The sequence below is a fragment of the Arachis ipaensis genome, chromosome B8 (assembly GCF_059453495.1).
Source record: "Arachis ipaensis isolate K30076 ecotype BB chromosome B8, ASM5945349v1, whole genome shotgun sequence".
In the NCBI taxonomy this organism is placed as follows: domain Eukaryota; kingdom Viridiplantae; phylum Streptophyta; class Magnoliopsida; order Fabales; family Fabaceae; genus Arachis; species Arachis ipaensis.
Genome location: NC_142443.1, coordinates 111,541,783 through 111,552,532, shown reverse-complemented (window position 1 = coordinate 111,552,532; position 10,750 = coordinate 111,541,783). Strand labels below are relative to the sequence as shown.

At 39.6% G+C, this 10,750-nt stretch overlaps 1 non-coding gene across 1 annotated transcript; it reads left to right on the top strand.

The window, feature by feature from the left end:
* The first annotated feature begins 4,444 nt into the window (after positions 1–4,444).
* On the top strand, positions 4,445–4,552 carry LOC148549268 (small nucleolar RNA R71). Its single transcript, XR_015898413.1, has one exon. It is a non-coding gene; the product is annotated as a small nucleolar RNA R71 (small nucleolar RNA).
* Positions 4,553–10,750: the final 6,198 nt, after the last annotated feature.

Sequence of the window (10,750 nt, the reverse complement as noted above, 5' to 3'; positions counted from 1 at the left end):
CCATGTTGCACTCCTTTACTGCCCAGAAGGCTTTGTGCTCTACTTCAACAGGGAGATGACAAGCTTTTCCATAAACTAAGCAGAACGGACTCATCCCAATGGGTGTTTTGTATGCGGTTCTGTACGCCCAAAAAGCATCTTGCAGCCTGGTGCTCCAGTCTCTTCTATGAGGTTTGACTATCTTCTGCAAGATACACTTTATTTCTCTGTTTGACACCTCGGCTTGCCCATTAGTCTGAGGGTGGTATGCTGTTGCAACCTTATGAATTATCCCGTGCTTCTTCATTAATCCAGTTAGTCTTCTGTTACAAAAATGGGTGCCTTGATCGCTCATGATTGCTCGTGGTGATCCAAAGCGACAAATAATGTGGTTTCTCATAAAGGAAACAACAGTGTTAGCATCATCAGTGCGGGTAGAAATTGCTTCCACCCATTTGGAAACGTAATCAACAGCTAACAATATATAAAAATAACCATTAGAATTTGGAAATGGACCCATGAAGTCAATACCCCAAACATCAAAAATTTCACAAAAAAACATAATTTATTGAGGCATCTCATCCCTCTTGGATATATTACCAAATTTCTGGCATGGGAAACAAGATCTACAAAATTCAGCAGCGTATCTAAAAAGAGTAGGCCACCAGAACCCACAGTCTAAGATTTTTCTAGCAGTTCTTTGAGGGTCAAAATGTCCTCCACTCTCAGATGAGTGACAGGCCTCTAAGATGGACTGGATTTCTGATTGAGGCACACACCGTCTAATTACCTGGTCAGCGCCACATCTCCATAAATATGGGTCATCCCATATATAAAATTTAGACTCGCTTTTCAGCTTGTCTCTTTGATGCTTAGAAAAGTTTGGAGGAAAGGTGCGGCTAACTAGATAATTAGCTACAGGTGCATACCAAGGGACTATCTCAGATACTGCTTGCAGGTTATCAAATGGAAAATTATCAGCTATAGGAGTGGAGTCATCTGTAATATGTTCAAGGCGACTCAAGTGGTCTGCCACTAAATTCTGGTTACCACTCCTGTCCTTAATTTCCAAATCAAATTCTTGTAATAGCAGTATCCAACGTATAAGCCTTGGTTTGGACTCTTTTTTAGCTAATAAATACTTTAGAGCTGCGTGGTCTGAATACACTACTACTTTAGTACCAAGTAAATAGGCTCGGAATTTATCCAGAGCAAAAACAATAGTAAGAAGCTCTTTCTCAGTAGTAGTGTAATTGGACTGAGCGGCATCTAAAGTTTTAGACGCATAAGCAATAACAAAAGGATCCTTACCTTCACGCTGAGCCAGTGTTGCTCCTACGGCATGGTTGGAAGCATCACACATTATTTCAAATGGTTGGCTCCAGTTTGGTCCTCTCACAATTGGAGCTTGAGTCAGGGCAGTCTTCAGCTTATCAAACGCTTGTTTGCAATTTTCACTGAACTCGAACTCAATATCTTTTTGCAGTAGCCTGGATAAGGGAAGTGCTACCTTACTGAAGTTCTTAATGAATCTCCTGTAAAAACCTGCATGGCCAAGAAACGAACGGACTTCCCTCACAAAAGAGGGGTAAGGTAAACTAGAAATGACATCCACCTTTTCTGGATCTACAGAAATGCCAGTATTAAACACAACATGTCCTAGTACAATACCTTGTTTTACCATAAAGTGACATTTCTCAAAATTTAATACAAGGTTTGTACTGACACATCTATCTAATACTCTAGATAATCCATCTAAGCAAAGGCTAAATGAATCGCCGTATACACTAAAATCATCCATAAAAACTTCCATACAGTCCTCAATAAGATCAGAGAAAAGACTCATCATACACCTTTGGAAAGTAGCTGGTGCATTGTACAAGTCAAAGGGCATTCTCTTGTAAGCATAAGTCCCAAAAGGACATGTAAAAGTGGTCTTTTCCTGATCCTCAGGAGCTATATGAATCTGGAAATAACCTGTATACCCATCTAAAAAACAATAATGTGATTTACCTGACAGACGATCCAGCATTTAATCAATGAATGGAAGAGGATAGTGATCCTTGCGGGTTGCTTGGTTGAGGCGTCTGTAGTCAATGCAGACCCTCCAGGCGTTCTGAACTCTAGTTGTCAGGAGCTCTCCATGCTCATTATTCACTGCAGTGACTCCAGACTTCTTTGGCACTACTTGTACTGGGCTCACCCATTCACTGTCTGAGATGGGATAGATGATATCTGCCTCTAGTAGTCTGGTCACTTCCTTTTTGACAACCTCTAAGATAGTGGGGTTCAGTCTTCTCTGGGGTTGACGGACAGGTCTTGCTCCCTCTTCTAAAAATATTCTATGCTCACAGACTTGAGGGTTTATACCTACTATGTCTGCCAAACTCCAACCAATTGCCTTTTTGTGCCTCCTCAACACACTAAGTAACTGCTCTTCTTGTTGAGAAGTAAGTTCCCTTGCAATGATAACTGGAAACTTCTGCTTGTCTTCAAGGTAAGCATATTTGAGGTGTAGAGGAAGGGGTTTTAGTTCTAACTTCTGATCATGGTCAGGCTCTGGATTGTCTGGAGCTGGTAACAATGGCAAAGCACTGTCATTGTCCTCTGAGAATGTCCCCACACTTGGACCTTGTCCTGCGTGCTTCTCTTCAAATTCCTCCTGATGGACTTCAGCCACGGTTTCATCTATAATGTCACACTTGAGGATAGAGTAATCCTCCGGAGGATGCTTCATAACTCCATTCAGATTGAAGATCACTACTCGGCCATCTATTTCAAAAGAGTATGTTCCTGAAAAAGCATCTAATTTAAACTTTGAGGTCTTCAGGAATGGCCTTCCGAGTAGGATTGATGATGGCTTCTCTGAGTCATTTTGGGGTATTTCCAGGATATAAAAATCAGTGGGGAACGTGAGTCCCTTAATGCCCACTAATACATCTTCAGCAACTCCAGCCACTGTAATAATGCTTTTATCTGCTAACACAAAACGAGCTGCCGAGCTTTTTAAGGGGGGAAGCCTCAAAATATCATATATAGACAAAGGTATACTCACACATGCTCCTAAATCACACATGCAATCAGATAATACTACACCACCAATAGTACAATTAACCATACAAGGACCTGGGTCACTACACTTTTCAGGTAAACCACCCATTAAAGCAGATATGGAACTTCCTAAAGGAATAGTTTCTAATTCATTAATTTTGTCCTTATGTATACATAAATCTTTTAGAAACTTTGCATACTTAGGTACCTGTTGAATGACATCAAATAGAGGAATAGTTACCTCAACCTTTTTGAATATCTCTACCATTTTTGGATCAGGTTCCAGCTGCTTCCTGGGCTTCCTTGCAAGTTGTGGAAATGGAATAGGAGTGGTGTCTTCTACAGTGTCTGCGCCTTTTGATGCTTTCTCCTGTGGTTGAACTTCTTCTTTTTCAGTTATGTCCTGTATGTCTTCTTCCTCTTCAACATCTTATATTTCCACTACCTCTTCAGCTGAGGTGTGTTCTGGTGGGCTTGGCTCCTCCTGGTTCCTCTCCTACAGTGTGGTTCCGGACCTTAGGGTGATGGCATTAATACCACCCTTGGGATTGGATAATGGTTGAGAGGGAATTCCACTGGAGCTCAAAGGTTGGTTATTGGAGTTATTCATTGAACCAATCTGTGAGACAAGAGCTTGCAAAGTAGCGTTCAGACCATTCAGAGTGGCATTAATGTTATTTTCTATGGTCTGTTGTCTCCGATCAATAGATTGTAGTAAGTCATCATTAGCAGAAGAAGAAGGATAAGTAATTTGAGAGGTCTGCTGTTGGGTATTCTGTGGTCCTTGGGATTGCCTCAGGTGAGGTGCTCTGTAAGGCTGGTACTGGTTCTGCTGCCTGTTGTTGTTGTTATTCCACCTCTGATTTCCCTGATTATCTCTGCCTCCTCTGTTGTTGTTGTCCCTCCAATTCTGGTTAGAATTGTCCTGCCACCCATGGTTGTAATTGCCACTTTGATTGTACCCTTGGTTGGGGCGGTCATAGAAGTTATGAGTGGCTGCCACGATGTTGTCTTCCTGCTGGAGCTGCGGACATTCATCAGTATAGTGGCTATAATCAATACAAATTCTGCAAACTCTCTGTGGGACTAACTATTGGTTTTGCTGTGGTAGAGAAGGTTGGGCTTGCTGAACTTGTTGTTGGTTCAATTGCATCTACTTCAGCAAGTTGGTCATTTTATAGATACTCTGAGTTAAAGCAGCAGTCTCTTTGCTAGAGGATACTTTTGCAACGGCCTTTGCACGGCCTTGTTTCTGCCTGTGATTCCTAGTAGATTCAGCTAAGTCGCTGATCAATTGCCATGCCTCATCAGTGGTCTTGTACTTTTTCATAGACCCATTGCTAGCACTTTCCAATGTGGTCTTATCTTGGGGCCTCATGCCCTGTGTGACGTAGCCGAGTAACACTATCTTGTCAATCATATGGTGGGGGCAAGCTTCCAGAAGATTATTGAAGTGCTCCCAGTACTCATAGAAAGTTTCAGATTCATCCTGAACAATCATGGAAATATCCTTCCTCAGTTTATCAGTAACTTCAGCTGGAAAGAACTTTTTCAAAAATTCTCTTCTGAGTGTATCCCAGTTGGATACAGTTGCAGCGGGTTGAGTGTAGTACCACTCTCTTGCCTTTTCCTCAAGAGAGAACGGGAAGGCTTTCAGCAAAATTGAAGTTTCATCTGCACCATCACGCCTGACAGTAGAACAGGCTGCTTGAAAATCTCTCAGGTGCTTGATAGGCTCTTGAGCAGGTAAGCCATAAAACTTGGGCATCAAATTGAGCAGTGCGGTCTTTATTTCAAAGTCTGTAGCCACCGCTGGATGATGCGCTTGAAACGGTTGCATTGTAAAATCAGGGGCTCCATCCTCCTGGATAGTAACTCTCCTAGGTGCTGCCATGTCACCTATACGTAAATCAACCGAATCAGGAGAACGGGGGCTAGTTTCTTGCTCAAATGACGTTTCAGACCCGCCCTCAGAGAGGACTAACCGACACCGAGCTTGCCTTATTTGTGAAATAGTTCTTTCAATCTCAGGGTCGAATACTGGCAAGCTTGGATCAGGAAGTGAACGCGTCATCTAGCGAAAGAAACAAGCAGCTCATAGTAGCAAAATAAAATAAAATGCAAATAAATAAAATCCAATCAATAACTTTAGCACTCTATTGCAACTCCCCGACAACGGCGCCAAAAATTGACGTGGCGGAAATTGGCGAGTTAAGAATTGTTATAAGATATGCGTTGCAAGTATAGTCCTCAACCAACCAGAAATCCGCTTATCAATTTAAAAAGGGTGTCACAGAAATTAAAATAAAAATACTGGGAGTATGAATCCCAGGTCGTCTCCCAACGAGTTGCAGGAAAGTGTGTTATTTTATTAATCAGATGGTTTTCAAAAAGATTTGAGTTGAATGACAGAAAATTAAATCAGAGAATTAATGTAATTTAAATAAAAGCCTTGATTGGGAGTAGATTAGTTGGAAGCCCTATTCTTGTTACAGTACTTTCAAGATTAGTTGATAATTGGGGTTGTTCTGTTTAGTTATCCCTTACTAGGTAAGGAAAAGTCAAACAAGTTGGAATGCTGTTTCTATTCACAAGTCCCAATCCGCTTCCTTGGAAGGACTGGCATTAGTGACTAGAGAGCAAACCAATAATAAACCCAATTACAATTTCTCCCTTGAGCACTCCAACTCAAGGGTTCCTTTTCAATCAACTCCCCATCAAGTTAGGGAACTACTCGCTCATTGTGAATGTGGAATTCATAACATAGGAAAGGAAATTAAAGGAAGACATGATAAATAAAACTCAAAGGAATTAAATAAAAATAAAAATAACTCTTGTATTGATAAATTCTAAAATAATCCAACAGTAAGATTGAAATAAATTAAAGGACATGGAAGAGTAAAGCCAAGTAAAGAAAACGAACTAGAATGACGAAGTCTTGATGAGGTAACAACTCTTCTCAATATCCCAATGCAAAAAGCAATTAAAAATCCTAAGAACTATGAATGTGTAGAGAGAAAATCTAGAGGAGAGGAAAACTAGATCTGAGAAAACTAAAACTATCTAGAATGAATGTTGTTGTTGGTCTCTGCATGTTCCCTGGCTCTAGTCTGCTTTTCTGGGCCGAAAACTGGGTTGAAATAGGGCCTAAAATCTCCCCCAGCAATTCTGCAGATTATGCAGATCGCGCACGTCACGCGATCGCGTCATTCATGCGGACGCGTCATTCGGCGTTTTGCTTCTCTACGCAGGCGCGTCGTCCACGCCTCCGCGTCGCTTGTGCTATTCCATCCGCGCGGTCGCGTGAGCCATGCAGTCGCGTCAATGCGATTTTCTCTCTTTCACGTGGTCGCGTGATCCATGCGGCCGCGTCACTTCTCGTTGGTCATCTCCTTAATTTCTTGTGTTCTTTCCATTTTTGCAAGCTTCCTTTCCAATCTCCAACTCATTCGTGCCCTATAAAGCCTGAAACACTTAACACACAGATCACGACATCGAATGGAATAAAGAAGAATTAAATCACATAATTAAAAGTCTCTAGGAAGCAAGTTTTCAATCGTGTAATAATTTTAGGAAGGAAATATAAATGCATGCTGATTATATGAATAAGTGGGTAAAAATCATGATAAAACCACACAATTAAACACAATATAAACCATAAAATAGTGGTTTATCATAGGTTATTGAGTTGAAACTAACGATGATTTAAATTTTTTTATGTCTATAACTTTTACTTTAACTTTCAGATCAATACCATGTTTAGCGAATTAAATATGCTGATGGGAAGGTGACTAGCTCACTAAACTTTGAAAACAGTTTTCTATAAAACAGGGCTACGTTCCCAACTATATAACTTTTTCATACGACATGATATCGATCTGAAATTTAGTTTTTTTTAAAGCTAGATGAGTCTTATTTTAGGTCAACCATTTTGAAGGGCAAGAGGTTAGAATTGTATTTCTAATGAATTTATTAAACTTACTGTTGTCTACTATTTTTCTGCACCTTCCTAAAATGATAGCAGAACTTTGAAAAATTAGTACAAATTCAATTTTAAATGGATTGCCTCAAAACCAGTTTTATATTAAATCTTAAACCTACAGAATTAGCTTTTATAAATTAAAGATTCAGTGCTTGAGCTTTTCACGACATATATGTACTATAGAAGTTCAATGGATGTTGAGTCAAAAAATCTGCATATAATAGTCCCCGTTTTTCATGGATAATCTCAGGTTCGGGCATCAAAATCCTGCTTATAGGGCACCACTATAAACTTTAGTCCGTCACGGATGCGTTGATAAACCTCTATTTTATGGTTTATCTTGTGCTCAATTGAGTGGTTTTTATCAACTCTTTACCCACTTATTCATACTATTTGCATGGTTTTACATTTTCCTTCCTAATTATGTGCTATGATTGAAAACATGCTTCTTTGATCTTATATTTGCTTATTATTAATCCTCTCTTATTACCATTAGATGCCTTGATATGTGTGTTAAGTTTTTTCAGAGATTACAGGGCAGGAATGGCTCAGAGAATGGAAAGGAAGCATCCAAAAGTGGAAGGAATACAATAAGTTGGAGAAATTGCTAAGTTGTCCAGCCTGACCTCTTCGCACTCAAACGACTATAACTTTAGCTACAGAGATCCAAACGATGCGGTTTTAGTTGCGTTGGAAAGGTAACGTCCGGGGCTTCGATTTGATATATAATATGCCATAGTTTTTCTGACGCTAGGCGATGCGACCGCGTGCTCCATGCGGCCGCATCGCAGTGACAGAAATCCAGCGTGATTGAATTCGAGACCAGCGAATTCTGGGCTGTTTTCGACCCATTTTGCGGCCCAAAAAACACAGATTAGAGGCTATAAAGTGGGGAAATGCATCCATTCATGAGAAGGCTCTCACAATTCACTTTTCATGTTTTAGATGTAGTTTTAGAGAGAGAGGTTCTCTCCTCTCTCTTAGGATTAGGATTTAGGATTTCTCTTTAGTTTTAAGAGTGTCTCTCGATCCCAGGTTCAATATTTCTTTTATTTATTTTTCTAGTTTAATTTATGAACTCTTCCATGTTACATTTGATATCTTTATTAGTGCTAATTTGAGGTATTTTCAGATCTATGATTGTTTTCCTTTAATTATATAAATAATTTAGATTTTTCCCTTTTGGCTTTGGTTGATTGATTAGTAACGCTTAAGCTGTCAAATAAAACAGTGATTGAAATTGGCAGATTCTGATTGCACTAGGATTGCTCTAAAGCTAGTCTCTCCACAAGAGTTGACTAGGACTTGAGAATCAAGCTAATCAGTCCACTTAACCTTCCTTTGTTTAGTAAAGGTTAACAAAGTGGGATTAAAACCCAATTCTCATCACAATTGATAAGGACAGGACTTCCAGTTTTCTTACCTTGCCAAAAGTTTATTATTACTATTTTTTTGTGCAACATACTGCTTCCTTACTTCTATAACCCCCAATTTACAACTTATAATCAATAATAAGAACATACCTCCCTGCAATTCCTTGAGAAGACGACCCGATGTCTAAATACTCGGTTATCAATATTAAAAAGGGGTTTGTTACTTGTGACAACCACAACTTTTGTAAGAAAGGTTGATTGCTTGGTTTAGTAACTATACTTACAACGAGAGTTTCTGTAACCTCTAAACCATCAATCTTCAGTTCTTCAAAATGGCGCCGTTGCCGGGGAATTGCAAACGTGTGTCTTATTATTGGTTATTGTAAATATTTTATTTTTGCTTGTTTATTTGTTTTTATTTTTATTTTTATTTTTGCTTTTTCTTAAGTTAAGAGGTTATTGGTTTTTATTTTAAAATTTTTATTTTATCTTATCTTATTTCAAAAATCAAATTTCAAAATTTCAAATTTCAAAATTTAAAAATTCAAATTTCAAAATTTAATTTTCAAATTTAAAATTTAAATAACCTTTTAATTTAAATTTACTTTTATTTTTTAATTTTTATTAACTAACTATGAGTTCTCACCCCTCTCGCTTCAAGTTTGATTCCAATGTTGTTGTTAGGAATGGAAACTATAATGAGAACAGGCATCAAGGTTGGAAGAATCAAAGATGGGAGGAGCCACAAGGATTTGATCAACCCTCATGGCAACAACCACCCCCAATGGACTATCAACAACCACCATCATACGCCCATGGACCTCCTCAACACAACTTGGGACCACCATACTCACAAGCCCTTTTCCACCATTCACCTCCATATGACCCTAACCCTCATCCACCATACCAACCACCTTATGAACCAAATGAACCCTCCTATCTACCCCAAACCTCTATGGAGAAAGCACTTGCCGATCTAAACTCTACTCTACAAGCTCTCTTCACCCAAATCAGACCACCGAATACCTTCAACAATCAACCCTCAAGCTCTAGTGCACTTCCTTGTCAACCACAGAATAATCTCTCCATCCCATCACCACCATCCATGGAAGAGCACCCACATCCATCAATCCAAGAGCAAGATGATCCCAATTATGCTATTGATATGGAACAGGAAAGAAGGAATCATCTTCGCGAATCCATACTTCATAAAGAGCTAGAGGAGGCCCTACGGGTAAGGGTAGGAGAGACCCTTGAAGATGAAAGAATAGTTGAAAGGAGTTGTCATAGAAAGAAAAACATCGAGGATGAGTACGATTTTATACTTAAATAACTGGACAAAGCAGCAATTATTAAAAAGGAAGAAGTGGTTGCAGACTTAAGAGATGTTGTACCTCCATTGGAAAGTCCAGTCACAGAGCCTCCTTCCACGGTGTTTGATGTTGATGTTGAGAAGAGCGTACAACCTCCAAGGCAGATCATGGTTGAAGATTTTGTAGAGGTTGATCAAGAGGTAGAAGATGTCAAAGAAGAGCACAAGGGAGTGGAGCTTGAAATTACCTTGCCAAAGTTGTTGGAAACCCCTCCCCCTAAGTTGCCATCATCCTTCACAACATTCAAGTGGATAAAATTCATATCCCATAGCTTTCTAATCCCACTTGAATATGGGCTACTGGAGACGGATGGTCAACTTAGAGCTCTTTGTGGCATTAAGAGTAAGAGGAAGATGGCCAGTGATAAGAATTGTCAAGCAAGGTTCAACATGGCTGTGTGTTCAAAGTTTAAATGCAAAGGTTGGTGTAAAGCTCAACTGAATGGGTCTAGGAAGTTGTTTGGCCACTTACGTGAGAATTCAGACTGCTTACCACTCGGAGAGAACAATATTGCTCAACCAAAAGACGGGTGCAAAGGCAAGGTCTGGGACCCCAGAATCCATTCTATCAATCACCACTCTTGGGGCCTGGTCATTTGCTTTAACTTACTTGAAGGCTTTCTGCGCCTAGTTTGGGATCCCGGAGGTTACTGGAGATACAAACATTGGTGGAGATTCCTGGATAAGTTCAAGCACAAGCCACCATAACAGGGAGCTCACCAATTGTCCAACTTAAGGACTCTAACTAAAAGTGCTAGGTGGGAGACAACCCACCATGGTATAATCGTTCCTTTTTCATTTTTGTTATTTAGTTTTATTTGTTTTTGAGTTTCATTTTATTTTATTATATTGAACCTGGAGTTTTGCATCACATTTATATTAACACTGCATTCTGCATATTTTTTTTCAGATTAAAAAAAATGGATTTTCGCACGTGACGCGACAGCGTCGCCGACGCGTCAGCGTCGTATGTGCGTTAGGAGGAAAAGAAAT